Source organism: Cebus imitator, unplaced genomic scaffold, assembly GCF_001604975.1.
Source record: "Cebus imitator isolate Cc_AM_T3 unplaced genomic scaffold, Cebus_imitator-1.0 Scaffold68, whole genome shotgun sequence".
Taxonomy (NCBI): domain Eukaryota; kingdom Metazoa; phylum Chordata; class Mammalia; order Primates; family Cebidae; genus Cebus; species Cebus imitator.
Genome location: NW_016107383.1, coordinates 2,589,975 through 2,611,333, shown reverse-complemented (window position 1 = coordinate 2,611,333; position 21,359 = coordinate 2,589,975).

Here is a 21,359-nt window from a genome sequence, read left to right as displayed (position 1 = left end):
TTGCTAACTGTGCATATTTCTCATCTTCAGTCATCATGATAAGGGGCAAGCACAAGCTGCCTGATGCTTCTTACCAACAATACTTACGGAGTTTCCAGTGACTAGTTGTTTTTATAAAACAGTAATGAAGCAGTCATCATTTAAAAGCAGGAGGAATATGAGAAATGATGGAATTGTAGATTTGACTATTATTCAGTCACTTACTTAACTTTGAGATTGTTTGATCTTCTTAAACCAGTAATGTTAATGGATGTGTTTCATATCATGTGAAAAAGTGGTCTGAATTATTCTCTTTTTATTAAGCGCCCTGGATTGGTGTTTACACAGTCATTATTTTAGGGCTAAGCTACTCCTTTGCCCCGGCAGACAGTTGCAGGAAACAGCTGAGCAAGGTATCTTGCACATCACAGACGTTTAGAGCATTTTTAAAACAGAAGTGGGTGGGAGGTTTGTGAGTTCACTTGGGGGGATTGGCCCTGGCAAGGTTCCCTCTGGGATGGGCATCACTGGGACTCTTAATCCGAACTCAGTTCAATAACCCAAAATGAAAAACTGAGTCATGCATTTGGTGGCCAAAAGACAGTTTTGATGTAAATGGATGTATTCCCCTTTATTAGGTGGCCTTTTATGCATGTGCAGGCTTGGCGGGTATTGCTTAATTGCTCTATTCCTAAAGATCGCTTTGTGAAATGACAGCATCCAAGGATTCCTACAGCACATAAATGGTGCTGATGTTTTGTTCGTCAAGCCAGGGAACCTGTCTTTGGCGGGAAAATGACTTGAGAACTATAAAATAGTATGACTAAGCAAGGTAAATGATCTCTGGTTAAAGTATTTCTAGGTTCACTGGATTTTTGTGGAAGCCACAGCAGGGCTTTCATTAACAAAGTAAATAAGTCATCCAACACCCAGTCCTTGAGAACTGGCTAGGCTGCAAGCCCTGTTTTGGTGATGAAAGTAGAATTATGACAAAGATATGTTCCTTACCCTTAAGGAGTCTGATAGGGGTAAGGTAAGTTTGAAGAGGTCTTTTGGTTCATCTATCCAAGCCACTCACTGATGTCTCTTTTTTTTTTTTTTAACTTTAATTTCTGGGATACATGTGCCGAACATGCAGGTTTGTTACATAGGTATCCATGTGTCATGGTGGTTTGATGCATCTATCAACCTGTCATCTACGTTTTAAGCCCCACATGCAACATGGGCAAAGACTTCAATGACTAAAATACCAAAAGCAATTGCAACAAAAGCCAAAATTGACAAATGGGATCTAATGAAAGAGCTTCTGCTCAGCAAAATAAACTATCAGAGTGAACAGGCAACCTACAGAATGGGAGAAAATTTTTGCAATGGGTGAAGGATATGAACAGACATTTTTCAAAAGAAGACATTTATGCGGCCAATAAACATATGAAAAAAGCTCATCATCACTGGTCAATGATGTCTCCACAGATGATTACTCATTGCCTTTTGAATACCCCTCCAGTGATGGAAGTTAAGTTCCTTTTTTTTTTTTGAGACGGAGTCTTACTGTGTTGCTCAGGCTGGAGTACAGTGGCACATCTCGGCTCACTGCAACCTCTGCCTCCTGGGTTCAAGTGATTCTCCTGTCTCAGCCTCCAGAGTAGCTGGGATTATAGCACTGGCCACCATGCCCCATGCCCAGCTAATTTTTTTTTTTTTTTTTTGTATTTTTAGTAGAGACAATTTTTTTTTGTATTTACCATGTTGGCCAGGCTGTTCTCAAACTGCTGACCTCAGGTGATCCACCCACCTCAGCCTCCCAAAGGGCTGGGATTACGTCCGTGAGCCACTGTACCTGGCCAGTTCATTCTTTTTGTAGCTGCTCCAATCAAGCTCTTTTGTATGTGAAAATGAAATTCACCTCCCCTGTCTTATCATTGGTCCCAGTTCCACCTTTTTAGATCACCGGCTTCTCCACTGGTTAAGAGTCACTAATCAGTGATTCCTTCTTTTGGGGATACATGCCGAAGGAGACAAGGCAGAGTCAAACTTGGACAAGTCATATATGTAGCGAATACTTGTACTTTGTACACCAAAATCTTACAATATCCCTGAAATGCAGTTTTTTTTATAAGCTCTCAGTCAATCATGATATTTCACAGGGAAAGGGGAGGCCAAATATCTGGCTGAAAGAGCTCACGTTATTAAGGTTATATTAAAGATTCAATTTTGTGCAAGCCTTCCTGTAAATTTCCCCTTCCCATCCACCAAGCCTCACACCATGCCACTGTTGTGCTAGCTTGCATTTTCAGCACACCTGTACTTTTTTAATGATTGTGGCTAACCCTCCGTGCCAGCTGGGGAGAAAGGTCACATTTCATGGTGGTGTAACTGGAGAACGGTGTTTCTTAGGAGCAGAGGTAGCAGAGTCTTGTTGGAAAGTTTGAGAACACAGACCTATTCAAAAACCACTTACTTTTGGTACTGAATCATCTTTTAAATACTTGACTGCACCTCAGTTTTTATTGTGACTGCTTCCTTATATAGTTAGCAGTTAGAATTAGATATGTCCAGAAACCAAGGTAGATTTTGGGTTGTAAGAGAAGAAAGGGTTGTGGTAATTGAGTCCGGTGTGTAATATGGAGTCTATAATACATCTTCACACCTCCATATTTGATTGAATGGATGATTTTCCTTAGCAAGTGCCCCTAAATTATCTTTTTTAGTTAAAGCCATGTTTGCTATTTTAATAATAAAAATGTAACTCTTATTTCCATAACCAGTCTGTTTCCTGAAGCAGTCTGTGGATGGAGTGCAGACAGGGTGAAGCATTGTCTTAGTGCCTTTCAGATTTTAAATTAATGTCTAAATGAATGTATATATTCACAATGCTTAAATTATAGAAATCAACTTGGTTTCAGGGGAGATGAAGTGACATCTAAAAGATGAAAAATGCATAGCATTTGAGTTTAGAAAGTTTTAGTTTCATTTGCAGTAATACAGTGAAAATATCCAAGATCTAATCTTAAAATAAAATTTGACTCTAACAGACATGTGTAATAAATTAGCAGATTAAAGTTGTTTACACCTTTGGCATTTTTAATCTCATATTTCTGCTTTAAATAGCTTTCCTGGCAATTTTGCACTAGTTTTTTCCCGCCATATAATTCTAAAAGTTACATGTTGGATATTTTTGATGTTTATTTCTACCATTTCTTTCTCAGCCTCAGTCTCGAAGATGATTCTTAGTTAATGATAATAACTAACAAAATATTCCCATTTATGTTTGATTTAATTTTCATATGAATAAATGTAGTATTTGGTTGAACTACTTTCTGTTTCTTTTGAAAATGCCTTTATAAGACATTATTTTGATACTTTGAAATAATAAATATTTAAACTAATCCAACACATTTAAAGAAATATTTATGTGAGCCTCCAGTGAGTTAGGCATGGTGCTACATCCAACAGAGGATATCAAACTGAAGGAGACAGTCTTCAGATCCTCAGGGGCCTTAGATAATTATCTACGCTTGTAGATAATTTAGGACGGAGACTCAAATGAGTGTAATAGAAAGGCCATGAATGACACTCAAAGAGAGCACTGTGAATTCAAAGAAGGAAATGATAAATCATTCTGTGCTAAAAATGAAAGACTTTCTGTTTTTTCATATTGAGATATCTCCATTAGTTACTATCTCAGAAAGATTTTTCTTTATGAACCCTCTTCCCCCACCATGGGTCTGATTTCTTTGCTCTTATAAAGCTCTCTCTCTGTATATATATTTTAAACCAGCTGTAATGAGGTATATTTCAAATACCACAATGTCCACCTATGTAAACATACGCTCATCTGTGTGTTTCCTTATACATGTGTGTGTATGTGTGTGGGACAGAGGGTGTAAGCCTGTATGTGTGTGCATGTACATGTGTGCACATGCATGAGGGGTGCACATGTACAAATGTGTTTGCATGTATGTATGCGTGTGCGAACACATGTGCAAGGGTGTTTATGTACAAGTGTTTGTGCATGCATGTATGTGTGTGCATGTGTGCATGTACAAATGTGTTTGCATGTATGTATGCGTGTGCGAACACATGTGCAAGGGTGTTTATGTACAAGTGTTTGTGCATGCATGTATGTGTGTGCATGTGTGCATGTACAAATGTGTTTGCATGTGTGTATGTGTGTGCACATATATACGAGGGTATCTGTATGTACCAGTGTGCTTGTATGTGTGTGTCCATGTGTGTAAGGGTGTGTGAATGTACAAGTGTGTTTGTGTGCATATATGTGTATATGTGTGTAGAGAGACAGTGTGTACATGTACAAATGTGTTTGTATGTGTCTGTGCCTGTGTGCACAACTACCCTAAATTTGAACTTTCTCTGAACACAATCCCTGCCTCTCGCAGCCCTCTCCGGCGGTGGCTTTTTCCCTCCCTCACCTCGCCTAGCACTGGGCCTGAAAGTACAATTGGATGTCTTAGTTCAACATTTCAGTTTTGAGACCATTCGTTCTTTCTCCCTCTTTCCTAAACAAAGAGGCAGCTTTATGCCCTTGTCATCTGCCCTCTTTGGCATAGTCTTCTACAGGCCCCTGAATCACTTCTGTTCATTTGCTGATTTTAGCTTTCAGCTCACTGACGTCCTTTCCTCGCTAATTCTCCCTGATTTGATATCTAGAAGATACTTCCCCCTTTCTGACCACTCAGTTCATGGAGCTCCTTTCCTTCAGGGATCTCTCTGCAGCTCCATTCCTCCAGACTTTGTGTAACCTGTTCATAATTTCACTTTCAAATATCCCACCATCTGATCACCACTTTCTCCATTTTCATCTTCGTCTCTCTAATAGCCTGATGCCATCACTCCTTAGACTCCCTGAGATCTGCAGTCTATTGATCCTAACGCTGGTTTTCCCCTCCTTCCCTCCGAATCCAATTCCTCCTGCACACACTGATCCTATCCCTCTTTCCCTCTCCCTTCTAATCATATTCCCCCCTTCCCAACTTAAAATACCATAGCCAGTCTTTGTAATCACTACCTTACCTCTACCCTCAACTCTCTTGCTTCCTGGTACTCACTTGACAAAACCCCAACCTTGGTAAATTCCAGTTTTCTGCCGATTCTATGCCTGAATCTAAGCACTGAATGTGGCTGAAGAACACACACATATACAAACATAATAACTCATTATATTGTTAAATTTATGACCAAGAATCTGATAGGAATATCTATCACTTCCCAGGAATCATACTATATTTTCTTTATTTATTCACCCTGCAGTTCCAGGCAGCAAGTTCATACTTTTTCCTTATTTTTCAAATGTACAGTATCTCTGTGTCACTGGATATAACTTTGCTTCCTATTTTTACTGAAAACATAGAAGCAATTGAAGGCTAACTTCCTACAGACAACCACCACCATGTTTGCCTGCCTTCCAGCACCTGTGCCGTTCTACTTTCCCTGCCCTCCTGTCACTGTATAGAAGAAATATCTGTGCTCCTACCTAAGGACAGCCAGCCATTGTAGTGGGTTCCATACCGTCTTGCACTATTCAAGGACATTGCTCTAGTAATTTCATTTCTTGTATCACTAACTTCTTTCCTCCTAGCATTATTCCAATCAGCATACAAATATACATATTGTTATTCCTCCCTTACAAATCTCCATCACTTTCCAGAAACCGTTTTCCTCAAAGCTGCCAATGATCTCCCATTGCTAAATTTGTCAGTTTTCAGTGCTTATGCTTGGCCTGTCAGAAGCATTAGATGCGATGATTACTTCCTTCTCCTTGAAATTGTTTCTTCCCTTGATTTCCAGCATACTCCACATCCCTTGTTTCCTCTCCACTTCACTGATGGCTTCTTCTGTTTCACTGGCAGGTTCCTTCTCATCTCCCCAACATCTAATGGATTTAGTCTTTGTTCCTCTCCTCTTTGTCAACTGCATTCACGTCCTTGTTGTTTTCATTTAGATTCATGACTGTCAATATTCTGACAGTGCCTGAATTTATATCTCCACCATAACTGCTATGTGAATTCCAGGTGTCGATGTCCGACTGCCTTCTGGGCATCGTCCCTTGGATGTCTAACAGACACCTGAAATGAGATATCTTAACAATGTGTGACAGACCTTTCCTTCCAAACCTGCTGTACCTTCTGTCTCTCCCATCTTGATTAAAGATAGCTCCATCTTCTTACTTGTTTAGGCCAAAATTCTTGGTAGCATCTTCTACTCATCTCCCACATCATAATCCATATTCAATCTGTCAGCAAATGTTATTGGCTCTTCCTTCAAAATATATTGAGAATCCTAATATGTCTTTTCTACCTCCACCTCTGTTATCCAAGCCATCATCGTCTTGGTGGACGAACTTCTAACTGGACTCTCTGCTTCTATTTTTACCTCCATTTATTCTAGTCTTAAAACACCATTGAGATTCATTTCAATACTCAGATGATATCACTCTTGTTTTCAAAAATTCCAATGGCTCTGCATCTGAGGCAGAAGAACCAGGGACTTTAAAGTGATGTCCGAGACCCTACCCAATCTGTTGACTCCTGTTCCATATTTACCTCTATGACTGCTACTCTCCCCTTACTGTATACACTTTCGCCACACTGCAGGCAAATCCTCCTGGCCCAAGGCTTTTGTTCTATTTTACCTATCTAGAATGTTCCTTTCATAGGTACTGTACAGCTTGTTCCTTCACTTCCTTCAGATCTGTGTTCAAACACCATCTCAGTGAGATCTTTCTTGACCATGTCAATAAAAAATACCCTAACCTTCCCAGCCCTTATCTTCCTTCCCGTAACATTTAGCTCACTTGAATGGACTATACAATTTGTTTCATTTAGTTTGCTTATTGACTTTCCCCTGACCATAATGTACACCACATGAAGGCAGGAATTTGTCCCTGTGTTTTATTCATGATATTTATTTTTATGTATTGAGTGTCTTCACTAGTATAAGGCGAACCCCAAGAGAGCAACGATTTTAGTGTGTTTTATTCACTGCTGTATCTCCTAGAATAGTACTGCCTAGATAACTTGACGCTTAATAATATTTGTTGAACAAATGAATGAATTCCACATTAGCTTAGCTAAGACAAAGCCTATGGGGCCCGTATGAAGGTCTGATAACCTTGTAGGTTCCTCCTCTAATGACACGATTTTTAAAGCCTGCCTCTTCCCTTCAACTTCTCCTTCCCCTCAATTTCTCTGAGGACTATTCAGAGGAATCCAGATCAACCTGTATGACTAATTTTCTGGGGTGGAGGAAACAAGGTATAGGGCCCTCAAAGGAGGGGATCAAAGGGGTTATTAACTGAGGCAGCACAAGATGAGGAGTGGGCAGGACCCAGATGAGGGGATATTCTTCCCTGGAAAAAGGCTAACAAATGTGGGTGAGCTCCTGTGCAAAAGATCAACCCAAGCCCTCCCTTCAACTCAGAGTGTCTCTGGGCATTCAAGGTGTGTCATCCTTTCACAAGCCTTTTCTTGCAGTTGTAAAATAAAGCATCTTCATGGGTGGTGGGGGAAGGGAAGGGGACATAATTCATTTTTATAAAGCGATCCAAGATTCTTGCATGAAAGGTGCTAAACACACAAACTGTTAGATTTTATTTTTAAATTGTGCAAGCTACATATTTTCCCCGTTAAATGTTCACTTGCCAGTTATCTCCTTTCCGCCTAAAAAATAATAAAACCGAATCATATATTATTCTATTGCTAAGATAAATTTGAAATGTAAAAAGAGAAATCATTCCTCTTGTTTATATGAACAAGTGCTTCCAATCATTTAAATGATAATATTCTCCACAATGGTCTCCGTATCTTTGTTGCCAACATCAGTACCATTCAGCTATAGACCACTATTTCTGAGTCAAATCATAGAAGAATAGAATTTAGGGGAGTACAAATTGCCTCTCTCTCTGCCAACCTACCCTTCTAAGTTACTTGACCTTTCCAAGTCAACATATCTCTCTGTACCATCTTAAAATTATTTTAATATATTTTAATTTGAATAGAATAATCCTATATTGGTGGGAAAATTAATTTCCTTTTCCAACATACATCCTACCTCCTTCCTGTTAAGAACTTCCCTCCCACCCATCTAATCTATCCTGTTGCTCCTTGCCTGTTTTTCTTACTCGGTTATCGGTTGGACTGAACCAGTGTATGCATGATCATCCTTTAAGACAAGAATGAAATTGTGGCATTTGTGAGCCTGGGCTATGGTCTTCTATCACTCACTATGTTGAGAATCTTGGGCAAATTCCTTAATTGCTCTGAAACTTGGTTTCCTCTGCTGTTGAAAAGAAATAATAATACATGCATTTACAGGGTTGTGTAAGGGTTGAATGAGGTATGTTGTCAATGCTTTTCAGACAAAGACCACAGGGTAAATACTTGTAATTAAACAAGTTTATTGCTTGTCACACAGAGGCATTACTTGCCCATAAACTATGGGCAACCGTAGGGTGTCTCAAGGGTGTTAGAAAGAAACTTTCTGGGGCTTGGGCTTTGGGTGGTTGATCTCGGGGAGAGTTTGCTCTGGACTAGATGCTTTCAGAAAGCAGGGGCAATTCTATGATTGTGCAGCTCAGTACATCTTCTCTATAGGAAGTAGAGACTAGCGCACGTATAAAGCTGTACTTGATAAATCAGCAGCAGTCATGCATTTTGGGAGGGAAAGAGAGTACTCGGTATTTTTACGATGGCACTTGACTTTACCTTTGTGCTTGGATGCAGTTACAAAGTGGCTTTGCTTTGCCTTGATTTTTATCATGGTCTTAGAGCAAGCTTGTCTGAGGTTAGTATTCTGTGAGATGGTTTCTGTCTAACAAGAACAGCAAGGCCCAGCTGTGAACGCCAGGCCAGCTTCTGAATGTTGGGGGGCTGCTTTCCTTTTTTATTTTTAGCACAAGCTCTTGGCCTCGCCTCTGAAGGCTCAATACATTGTGACTTTTTTTTGTCATAAAAATCTAAATTACACACTGAACCTTCTCAATTCTAGAATAAATAATTCCAGTTTCTTCAGCCGAGCCTCTGGGTACTGCAAGGCAATAAAGACAACTGATACGTCTTTAAACTTTATGCCAGTACCATGCTAAACACTTTAAATCGACAATCACTTATAATCTTTACTACGATCTGATGAGAGAAGTATTATTATTTTTCACATTCCACAGATGAGGAAACTGATTTTTAGAGAGGTTAACTGACTTCCTTAAGGTCACACACACATGAGAATAAATGAGAAGGGCAGATCCGCTCCCAGGATGTCTTTCTTCAGAGTCTAGATTCTTAACCATTACATAACCCCTCTATTTCCTGACTCATTGTGAATGCGCTAATCCAGAGCTTCTCTAGCATCAATTATATTTCCTATTCCCCATCTGAATGGCAATTAACATTGTATTCCTTGTATTTATTTTACAACCATCCGTTTATAGTATCTCAGTATAGTATTAGCTGATAGCAGCAAAGCATGCCACTTTAATTCAAGACATCTGGATTGTGCCTTAGGTATTAATTGAAAGACAAATCTTGGTATAGTTTTAAATTGGAAATTTTTAAATCTTCTCTTTGGACGAGAGGAGAATGGTGATCCTAGATTGTGAATTCAAAACAAATTATGGTGCTTGTGCCACTTTAAAAAAAAATGAGTTTATGATGTTGGAGTATAATAGTTTTTGGAATTTTAACAGAATGGCAACACAAAGCAATATGTACCAGCCTGAAATTGGCATTTGCTCGGCCTTATTATAATGTTGCTGTATCAACATTCAGTTGATGAGAATTCAAGTCTCTGGCATTCACAGTTACATGCGTTATGTCTGCCTTTTTAGAGTTCTTTGTGGAAATAGAGATCTCTGCTGTAATACAGAGTTGGAAGAAGAGAATTAAAGTATGTTGAGTATCTACTTTATGCCAAGAATTCTCCTAGGTGCATTTATGTTATTGCATTTACTCTTCACAACAAGTTAGGAAAGGAAATTACTGCTGTGGCTCAGCCAACCCTCTTCCCAGCCTGGGTTGCTACGTTATTAACTTTCTAATTGTGCTCCTTGCTTTCACTGTTGCCATCTTATGATATGTCTGAAGGTGAAGTTATCTTTTAAAATTATAAATCAAAACTCATTATTTCCCTGCTTAAAACTTCACACTGGCTTTCCATTGCACTTGGAATAAAATCCAAATTCTTTACCATGACCCACAAGCCCACTGGATTGGGCTCCTTCCTGCCCCTCTGACTGGGTCTCGGCCACTCTCCCGCTCACTCCCTGCAGGCACACTGACCTTCGTTCCTTTCTTGAATACCTCAAGCTTGTTCTCACTCCAGGACCTTTGCACTTGCTGTTTTGCCTGCCTGGAGCCCTCTGCCCCCAATTCTTTCTTGGTCTGACTCCTTGTTGCCATCCAGTTTTTAGCACAAATTGCGATTTTCTCAGTGAAAACTGCTTTGATCATAGAAGTTAGTCATTCCTTATCCCAACCATCATTTTGCAATACCCTGCCATGCTTTTCATCATGGCACTTCTCACCATGTGAAATTATGTTGTTCATTTCTTTATCTCATATTGTCTGTCTCTCCATTTTTGGAAGTAAGTTCCATAATGGCAAGAACCTCATTTGTCTTGTTCACAGCTATATCCCTGGAGCCTCATTTAGTACTGAATGGATGAATGAATGAATATGCATTTTTACAGATAAGGAAATGGAAACCCCACAGTAATAATCACCATATCATTAAACAATCAGCATTTATTGTTTTTATATTATTTTTAGAGATGAGATTTCACACTGTTGCCTAGGCTGGAGTACAATGTGGTACCATCTCAGCTCACTACAGCCTTGAACCTTGGCTCAAGCAATCCTCCTCCAGCAAGCCTCCCAAGTGGCTAGTACTACAGGCACATACCACTATGCCTAGCTAATTAAAAGCAATTTTTTTTTTTGTAGAGGTGGGGGTCTCACTTTATTGCCCCCAACTCCTAGCCTCAAGTGATCCTCCTGCTGCAGCCTCCAAAGAGTGCTGAGGTATGAGCCACTACACTGGCCTGATAACCACCACTGATTGACTGCCTTCAAAGTGCCAGGCCCTAAGCAGGAAACTGTAAAAGCATTATTTCACTTCTTTATTTTATCTTCAAAGCAACCCTCTGAGGTAGGTATAATTTGCTTTACTTCCCAGAGAAAGATGGCTGAAGTCTACAGCTGTAGCATGGCCAACCTTGTTTAGCAAGGGATGGAGCCTGGGGCGAGAGTTGTCTGATTTGACTTTTCAGTGTAGAGCATGAGAAAGCAGGGTTGTGTCAGGCACTCATTCAATGTAGAAGTTTTCCCTTTCAATAGAACAAGAGGCAAAATTCCACTTTTGATATGATAGCACGTAGAAATGCTAATTCTCAGAGTTTTATAAAAAGAAAACACATGTGTTCCAAGCCAGGTTGGCAGAGACCTGAGCAGAGGGGCAGGTTCTATGAGCAGAGAGGCCTGGCCTGAGCAGGTTCTATGCTGATGGTTGATGAGCTGGTGCAGGACCATGGTGAAGCAAGGCCCTGCTATGTATGTGGACAGTGACAGCAATGGAAGACCATCCACTGCTTTATTAAGGACCAGCTGCCATCTCTTGATTAGCAACATATTGTGTTCAGATTTGCCTAGGAGGACTATTTCAAAACAATTTCATAAGCAATTCCCAGACATTCCAGCTCCTTTTCTCCAGGAAAGTGGGACTATTTTGAGGTTCCCAGGACAAAAAAAATTATTGTTGACCAGTTGGGCCTGGTGTAGTCGAGCATGCTCTCTATGTTGCTTTCTGCCAGATCATTATGTACATGAACCTCATTCTCAAACTGCAGGCCCTAATCCCACCCCAGCCTTTGCACTCAGACTGACCTGGGCTTAAATCTGTTGTTCTGTACTTGTCCTTGGTCAGCTTCAGGGTCACTTTGATGGCTCCTCTGCAGATACAGATCTTTCCTGTTGGAGGTTGTTAGGAAGTTTGACTCCTGGATCACAGGAGAGCAGCTTGGGAAATATGATGTGCTGGGGTACAACAAGTAGAGGTGGGAAGGACAGGTAGAAGCTGGCTGTTTCTGTGAAAATGTTTAGGGTTTCAGTCTGACCTTTACAATTGTCAGTATGTTAGCCCACTTTTTAAATCAAAGGGGATAAGTGGAATTGTATGACTCAGGAATTGTGCAATGGCCTGAAGTACAGAATTTACTTCCCAAGAGCATGAAGGAGCCAAGGGCTCTGGTGGGATAGCAGGAATCTTGAGTTCTTTTCTGGGCTTGTCCAGGAATGCAAAAATTGATGCAGCAATCAGCTTGAGAGAATGTGGTGACTTGTTATGTCATTAAAATGGTTGTAAATAAGCACATCATACCAAATCCAGTCCAATTGTTTTAGTCACTTTGATATGATCTGTGACTTGGAAAAGTGAAACCTTCTCTTTAGAAGAAATGCATATTCATTCATTCATCCATTTAGTGTTGATAATTTTTACATGAATAAATGGCATGGAAAATTTATATATCGTCTCCATTGTAATGTTTCTACAAGGTCAGTATTTTTATTTTTAGTTAAAGGTGAGGGCATTGAAACTTGGCCAGGCTTAAATGATTAAGGGCAAATTTGAGATTAAATCCAGGCTTGTCCAACTGCAAAGCTTGAATTCTAGTCCATGGACTTTAAATGTTTTCTCTTTGAATCTTCTTTATAATCCAACTTATATAGTTTGGCTGTGTCCCCACCCACATCTCATCTTGAATTCCCATGTGTTGTGGGAGGGACCTGGTGGAAGATAATTGAATCATGGGGGCAAGTCTTTCCCATGTTGTTCTCGTGATAGTGAATAAGTCTCATGAAATCTGATGGTTTTAAAAAGAGGAATTCCCCTGCACAAGCCCTCTCTCTCTTTGCCTGCCGCCATCCATACAAAATGTGACTTGCTCCTCCTTGCCTTCCACCATGATTGTGAGGCCTCCCTATCCATGTGGAACTGTAAGTCCAATTAAACCTCTTTTTTTTTTGTAAATTACCCAGTCTTGGGTATGTCTTTATCAGCAGCATGAAAACAGAGTAATACAGTAAATTGGAACCAGTAGAGTGGGACCTTGCTGCAAAGATACCTGAAAATGTGGAAGTGACTTTGGAACAGGGTAACAGGCAGAGGTTGGACAGTTTATAGGGCTCAGAAGACAGGAAAATGTGGGAAAGTTTGAAACTTCCTAGAGACTTGTTGAATAGCTTTGCCCAAAATGCTGATAGTGATACAGACAATAAAATCCAGGATGAGGTGATCTCAGATGGAGTTGAGGAGCTTGTTGGGAACTGGAGCAAAGGTGACTCTTGTTATGTTTTAGCAAAGAGACCGGCAGCATTTTGTCACTGGCATAGAGATTTGTGAAACTTTAAACTTGAGAGAGATGATTTAGAGTATCTGGTGAGAAAAATTACTAAGTAGCAAAGCATTTAAGAGGTGACTTGGGTGCCGTTATGGCATTCAGCTTTAAAAGGAAAACAGAGCATGAAAGTTTGAAAAATTTGCAGCATGACAATGCAACAGAAAATAAAATCCCATTTTCTGAGAAGAAATCCAAACCAGCTGCAGAAATTTGCATAAGTAGCAAGGACCTGAATGTTAATTCCCCAACATAATGGGGAAAATGCCTCCAGGGCATATCAGAGGTCTTCACTGCAGACCCTCCCATCACAGGCCTGGAGGAAAAAAGGTGTTTCATGAGTGGGGCCCTAGGTCCTCATGCTGTGTGCAGTTTAGGGATTTGGTGCCCTGTATCCCAGCCACTCCAGCCATGACAAAAAGGGGCCAAGTTACAGCTCAGGTCCCTGCTTCAGAAGGTGGAAACCCCAAGCCTTGGCAGCTTCCATATGGCATTGAGCCTGCAGGTGCACAGAAGTCAAGAATTGAGGTTTGGGAACCTCTGCCTAGATTTCAGAAGATATATGGAAATATCTGGATGCCCAGGCGAAAGTTTGCTGTAGGGATGAGCCCTCATGGAGAACCTCTGCTGCGACAGTGTGGAAGGGAAATGTGGGGTTGGAGCCCCTGCACAGAGTTCTTACTGGGGCACTGCCTAGTGAAGCTGTGAGAAGAGGGCCACCATCCTCCAGACCTCAGAATGGTAGATCCATTGACAGCTTGCACTGTGTGCCTAGAAAAGTCACAGACATTCAATGCCAACCTGTGAAGGCAGCTGGGAGGGAGGCTGTACTCTGCAAAGCCACAGGGGCAGAGCTGCCCAAGACAATGAAAACCCACTTGCATCAGTGTGACCTGGGTGTGAGACATAGAGTCAAAGGAGATCATGTTGGAGATTTAAGATTTGACTGCCCTGCTGGATTTTGGACTTGCATGTGGCCTGTAGCCCCTTTGTTTTGGCCAGTTTCTTCCATTTGAAATGGCTGTATTTACCCAATGCCTGTACTCCTACCGTATCTAGGAGGTACTAATTAGCTTTTAATTTAACAGGCTCATAGGTAAAAGGGACTTGCATTGTCTCTGATGAGACTTTGGACTGTAGACTTTCGAGTTAATGCTGAAATGAGTTAAGACTTTGGGGGACTGTTGGGAAGGCATGACTGGTTTGGAAATGTGAAGAGGTGAGATTTGGGTCAGGGTTGGAATGATATGGTTTGGCTGTATCCCCACCCAAATCTCATCCTGAATTTTCACATGTTGTGGGAGGGACCCAGTGGGAGGTAATTGAATCATTGTGTCAAATCTTTCTTGTGCTGTTCTCATGATAGCAAATAAGTCTCACAAGATCTGATGTTTTCAAAAAGAGGAATTCCCCTGCACAAGCCCTCTCTCTTTTTGCCTGCTGCCATCCACGTAAAATGTGACTTGCTCCTCCTTGCCTTCCATCATGATTGTGAGGCTTCCCCAACCACCTTTCTTTTGTAAATTGCCCAGTCTTGGATATGTCTTTATCAGCAGCATGTTAACAGACTAATACACCACCCTTTTTTTCCCCCTTAGTCTCTTTACATAATTTAAATTGTTCACCATTGATGGATTATATCTTTCTCTGAGTTGTCTTATCTATACCAGTGTTTTTTGACATTGGCACTATTGACATTTTGGACCAAGTGATTCTTTGCTGGAGGGGATGTTCTTTGTAGGATGGTTAATAGCACCATTCCTGGACTCTTACTATTAATATATACAAGTAGTCATGATGCCCCAGTCTTGAAAATAAAAATTGTTTTATGACATTGATGAATGTCCCCTTGGGGGAAATATCTCCACAAATTGAGAACTATTGGTCTATGCAATTAAACCGTAAGGTTCTTGAAGGTCGAAGTCTTTCTATGTGTATGTCAAAAAAACTGGTGTATGTCTATGTCATTGAAGTCAAATGGTAAACACAGTAAACACAACTATGGGATCATTATTTGAGTCATAAAATCATAAAATATCATATCATAAAATCCATTTTAATTAGAAATTTTCCAAATCTATCACTAAATAAGTGTAGTACTTGGAGTAAATTACTTAACATGATAACTCTCTATTTCCTCATCTGTAAACCAGGAATAATAACAGCTTCAAGCTCATTGTTTTGAGAGCTAAATGAGGTAATGTATGAAAATATTTAGCATAGTACCTCGACTCTGATTAACAGAAGTAATAGATATTTTAACAACTTTAATAAATTAGTATTTGTTTCTAACTCAGTGCTTGACACACAGTAAAAATTATTTAACAAACAAATGAATGAAATATTTAGATCTCGTACAGGCATTAGCTGCCTGTAAGAATTAGAAAACACAAAGAATCAAGGAAATATATCACTGTGTTGCTAACAATGTTGTTCATTCATTCAGGAAAATTCAGTGTCACAGTGGCACTATTGCTTTATGTCATGTGTAGCTGTGTTGGCTTTTATGATCCAATAATGAGTTTTAAGTATGGCAACAAATGTCTAATGTATAAAGGCTCATGGGGTATACACAGAAAAATTGATTAGATAACTCCATCTCCAGGGCTGCCAGAGCTGCTCCCTGGGAACTTGATCACAGAAGTGCTCTCTGCAATCAGGGGGCTGTGATGTCAGTATTTTAGAGTGAGGTGTTCTTGAAATAGAGCCAAAATAGAGAGAAGAGAACTGAAAGCCTTATATAACCCTCTGATTGCTCTATTTTGTCCTCAAACTAACATTTAAAGATGATCGACCAGCATGATTGATACAGGCTGATTGAGTTGACTCCAACAGTACTGATTATATATAGACAGCTTAGATCCCTTGCTGGGACATCAGACTTATTAAAAATGTGACTTGGTTCATTTGTGAATCAGAGATGGCCTTTCATATTCTCACATGAAAAGAAGTAAATCAATTAGGGTATCTAGAACAATGTTAAGGCAAAGTATAAGTTAATGAAATGGGGAATCAGGATTCCTGGGTTATAAAGATCACAGTGTAATGAAGTTGAGGGTTTGAAATTACATAAACCTGGTTTAAACACAGACTCTTGCACTTACCACATCTAGGACCTTGGCCAATTTATTATTTTTATTTATTATTTTATTATTTATTTTTGGAGACCGTCTCACTCTGTCACCTAGGCTGGAGTGCAGTGGTGCCATCTCGACTCACTGCAACCTCTGCCTCCCAGGTACAAGTGATTCTCCTGCCTCAGCCTCCTAAGTAGCTAGAATTACAGGCATGCACTGCCAAGCCCAGCTAATTTTTGTATTTTTAGTAGAGATGGGGTTTCACCATGTTGGCCAGGCTAGTCCTGAACTCCTGACCTCAAGTAATCCACCTGCCTCGGCCTTTCAAAGTGCTGGGATTACAGGCGTGAGCCACTGTGCCCATCCTGGCCAGTTTATTTAGTGTGTATTTGTGTGTGTGTGTGTGTGTGTGTGTATGTGTGTGTGAATGATAATAATACCTAGTTCCTAGAGCTGTTGAAAAATTAGGGTAATATAGGTAAACTGGTTAAAGTGGTACCTGTTGTATAGTTAGTATTCAATAAACAGTAGCTATCTGTTTTGGATATTCTATAAACATCAGGCAAATGTCTTCATTATTCTGAAACTTTTTATTCTGTTGACCCATAAGGGAGCTGGATTTGATTAATAGTTAAATCTTTTCCAAAGAGCCTTAGCGTTTGCTAGGTGATGATAAGAGTAATTAAAACACAGAGTACTATCTATGCGAGCTCTGGCATAGATGGGGTGTGTGTGTGTGTGTGTGTGTGTGTATGCATGTGTATGTGAGTGTGATGAAGGGAGAAATGGGCTTTCTAACCTAACCTCTTGATTTGGCCAGAGAACTCATATGTTGTTTTTTTTCCCCATGTATTTGAATAAAGGGTCTTACTGCTAATAAACACATATCAAAATCATAGGACTATATAATTTCTTAACATCTTTCTTAGCTTTAAAATTCTAATGAACACATATATGTTCACTATATATTATAAAACATGTGTGTGTGTATATATTATTTGAAGCTAATATTTACTGAACACTTTTTGTGTGCCACACATTGTGCTAAGAACTCTCAATGGACTATCTCATTGAATCTGCACTGAAATTCAGTCAAATAGATAGTATTATTATCCCCATTTTACAACTGGACTGAGGCTTAGCCAGGTTAAGTTACTTGCCCAATGCCACACAGCTAATAAAGAATTTCAGCTCAGATATAACAGATGTCAGATTCTGTCCTTCTCACTCTTCTTTTAACTAATTATCTGTTAATCTACCATTACATTACCTCTCTCATTTTAAAGTTCTGGGTGGATCTTTTTAAAAAGATCCTTAGCCATCCTGGCCATTTTGGTTCAATATTGAAATTTGTAAGTGCTTGTGCTAGGTGAAGTTGGATGGAGCCGACTTCCTATTAGCTATGTCATATGGGTTTATTCTGGTTTGTAACATGATCCAGTCACTTAGCAAATAGTCACAGAAGAACTATTATCAGTCAGGCACTAGGCTAGATCCTGAAAGCATACCAGCATGGAAACCATATTCTATTATAAAAGTAATGATATTCCATTTTTTAAGTGATGGAATTTTAAAAAATTATAATAAATTCTTATAAGGCACCCAATATTAAAAAATTAATGAACATGAAAATGCAGGATAGTCCAAGTGAGGTCAGGAGTCTAGAGCTCTGTTCTATTGTCAAGTTGTAGCCCTGCAAGCATTTTGGGGGACCCCAGGACAATCTGGAGCAGAGTTTGAAAGCCACGAACCTACAACAAAGCTCAAGCTTGCCGTGCTCAGACCCAAATTGTCACTGGACACTTCCTGTGGCTCCTATGGCCATTTTGTCTAGGCCTCTTTACACATGCCTTGTGATCAGGAGTACACAGACAATAGCGGTATGTAGTCTTTATCTTTGATGGGTTCGCTATGTTTTATTAACTAATGAAAAGTAATCACCTGAACAATCTGTGTCTCAATGAATGTTATTCTTTAAAATCCTGAACTGAGGTCAGTTCTGCTATTTTTCAAGATGTTTAGGGAATCGCCTTTGCAACTCTTTTCTAAGAAGCTCTGCCTTTTTATTTTACATTCACACCTTAAATTAAAAACATTTTTCTTGTGCTGGATATTTGCTACTCCTGATCTATGCTGATACCTGTTTTGTTTAGAGAAATAAGATTGAATGGCTATCCTTTACTTCTTTATTTTTAAAGACTATGCCACCAAACCTAATGTTTCATTTATTAACTAATGTTTCATTCATTTGTGCATTTACATTACATATATAAATTACATTCGCCAGACCCTTTTCTGAGTACAGACGTCAGGGATTATTCTCACATATATCTCACAGCAGTCCTATGTGGTGAGTACTACCAGTATTTCCATTCAACAGATTTTTCTAACGCATGGTAAAGTTGGGTAACATGCTGAAAGTTACAAGCTTGTAATCAAGGGCATCCAAATGTGACTGCAGGAAGAGTGAATTCAGAGCCTCATGCTCATCGGCCCTGTGGCCTCTGCAGTAGCCAAGAACTGCCCAAACCACACCCACGGCTTTTGGTCCTTAGCTGCTTCCTCATCACTAGCCCAAGCAAAGTGGATTCAATGGGAGAGCTGATTAGCATTATTAAGTTAATTCTCACAATTTATTTCCTAGAAACAAAATGATTGTATTCCCTATGACGATCCCAAAGAACAAATACCAGTGAGATAATTGAAGGCAACTAAAATGCCAAGAAAGATTTAAAAAGTTCCTTTCTCAAAGAGACCCTCTCTGGCCATACTACTGAAAATTTCTACCTTTTTCAACTTGTGACATTTCATATTTCTCTTCTCTAATTGCTTCTTAGTACTTAGTGCTTGCTAATATATATTTTACTATTTACACCTTGTGTATTGACTGTGATTCAAAGCAAATGTAAACTCTGTGAGGCTGGGAGTTTTGTCTGTTTTGATCTGCACTATATCTTTGGCATCTAAAAGAGTGCCTGGTACATAGTAGTTTCTCGATAAATATTTGGTGAAATAACGAGAGTGAATCACACCATAGGAAACTCAGGCACAATCTATTTAATTTTAGCTGAACTTCTCTCCCTCTACAGATGCATAACCAGAGTATGGTGAGATGCAGTGACAATAAAGGGTGACAAGCATTAGATTCCCAGAAGCCAGGTTCAAATTCTGCTTCTGCCCCTTATACTGTGTGACCTGAGCGGGGCACTCAGTCCTCCAGCCTCAGTTTCTGCAATTGAGAGGTGAAGGTGATTAATTGCTGATTGTTATGGAAATGTGGTTATTAAAAACCCTGGCCAAAAGCATGTGCTTAATTAATATACGCAGGATCAGAAGCAAAGCTCTTATAAGGATATTAAAAGCTCTCTTTTAGAAAACATTGATTTCAGTGAGGGATAAAAGCTACAGCAGTGTGACATTTTTATACTCCTGAGGGGGCCCTAAAATATTTTAGCAATTTCCCTTCTGGCAAATGCCAGAATAAAAACCGGCTGCTTGGTACACCCGCCTGCCCCTTCTACTCAGACTCACATCAGCCTGCAGAGCCCCAGGGAATCCAGGGCAGTTTCATAAATCCTTGGAGACTGCAGGTGCCTTGTGAGGGTTTCCACAACCTGCAAAAGGCCAGAAGGACGTGTAGCCGAATGTCAGGGAACTAGAGTCATACCGTAGATTGAGCTAGTTGTGGGCTGGTTGTGAGAAGCCATTCTTTAACAAAGTGCAGATTAATGCTGCCTATAACAGCAGATTCTTATGCCTCCTGTACATGCAATGCCAGGATTAAAAATGGAAACTGAAATGAAATCAATCAGGATACTGATAATATTCAAGGTATGAAATATACCCTGTGTTTTTAAATGGATCTTTACATTTCATTCCCTCGTGCAATGCCCATGATTAGTTATGAATTATGGAGGGTAATTAAGCAGTACTGTTCTTGGTGGGAGACTCTATGAACCAAAACATGACAGTGGTGGGGAAAGTGATCAGGGCTGAGGTGAAGCTGAGCAAGTAGTTTTGTTTGTGCATAGGGCTGTAGTCATCAACCTTTCTATTGACAAGATGAATGAAGGGAGTCCATTAACCCCATAGAGCTGGATAAACAGAATAAATTACATTTCCTTAGGTTCTAGTGGAATAGATGGCTGTAAACTGTTGTCTATCAGGGCTGTTTGTTAACATCACTTTGAGGATGCACTTTCAAAGAATAGCGTGACAATGGCAGGATTGGCATATTTCAGGATTATGTAAGGAAGTGTCTGCTTTTAAATGGACTGCCTACAAAGCTCTTAAACATAAACTTAGCAGCATGTCTTTAGGATGCCTTTCCATAAATGTGATATAAAATGGAGCCAGAGACTGAAATTGAAAATAAGCCAAGACGCTTTTCCAAAGATTGTTTTGCCCCATAGCTATTCTGTTGCAAATGTCGTGAGAAAAATAGCTGAACACGGAAGGCAGAGCACTGCATGTTATTTTGAAACAACATGCAATTCCAATCTTCCGCAGAAAGGCTGTAGGTTGATGACCATTTCTTGTTTGTGGGTGTTGGCCTGCAGACACTGAGAGAAGAGGTTACAAGGGAAAGGACTAAGTTAGGAATCAGAAACTCTGGGTCCTGCCTACTCTTGTCACCATGTGAACTTGGTCAGGTTTCTTGACTGCTCTGAGTTTCAGTTTTGTCTTCTCTAAAATGCCTAGCCCACAGATCACAAAAGCCTTTTGTTAAATTCAAATAATATACTGTCTATGAAGACACTGAGAGGTTGTAAAGTGAAATACAAACACAAGAGAGGATAATATTTTTCATATGGTTTGGACCTATTGCCTTTTGCCTCTTCCTACAACTGACAGGTACCTTTTATCTGAGTAGAGCCACAGAGGAGGAAAGAGATGAG